We start from the raw sequence: 890 nt of genomic DNA, 5'->3' as shown, positions 1-890 counted from the left end.
CTACGAAGGCTGTCCAGGCCTACACGAGATGAGGCAGGATAAAGAGGGATAATCCCCCTCGATCCCAAATCATTGAGGCCAATTTCTAGCCATAGAATAATGGCGCGTGTTGGTTAAATTGTTTGGCATTTGAATAGTGGCGGTGCGCAAGTGCCGTGGGGAGGGGGTGAGCTCGATGAGGCTCGAGTGGCTGCGCGGTCGCGGGGTCAGTAATTGTACAGACTGTAAGAGAGACGCAATGTTAGAGTGTATACATGTCTGATAAAAAAAAAACATAACATTACTTGTTCTATGTAATAAAGTTATTGCTCTTTATGGTGTACTAATTCAATAAGAAAATAAATAAACAAATTGTAAATATACATAATAATGAGAAAATAAAAAAAATATGTACGATATACTTATTTTGCCCAAAAATTGTGTAAAGAATTATGTACAAAAGGACGATTTGAGACTAAATTTTTTTTATGAGAAAAAGGTATTCAGTTCACTTCACGTGAATAAATAGTTGTAGGTACTTTAATACCTCCAATATAAACAGAAATTATGTGGAACAGTGTAGTTTAATAAAGATGTAAATAAATGAAAGTAATAAAGAAATAAATAGAATAGGTACAGTAGAACAGGGAAAAATTAAAAAAATAAAATAAAATTATTTCTTTTTATTAATTTGAGCTTCTATAATATATTGTAGATCCATACATCTTTTTCCTTGTGGAATATTTTTGTATATTATTTCTGGTAGTATACAATTTTTATAAAATTGTTCCAAATTTGTTGCCATTGATTTTTTCCATAATTCTTCATCTTTCTTAATTTGTTCTACATAGAGCGGGTTGTTTTCACCACTATAGGTATATTACGAAATAACATATAGACTTCTTCCGGTT

The sequence above is a fragment of the Anoplophora glabripennis genome, unplaced genomic scaffold, assembly GCF_000390285.2.
Source record: "Anoplophora glabripennis isolate ALB-LARVAE unplaced genomic scaffold, Agla_2.0 scaffold1819, whole genome shotgun sequence".
NCBI lineage: Eukaryota > Metazoa > Arthropoda > Insecta > Coleoptera > Cerambycidae > Anoplophora > Anoplophora glabripennis.
This window is presented reverse-complemented; position numbering follows the sequence as displayed.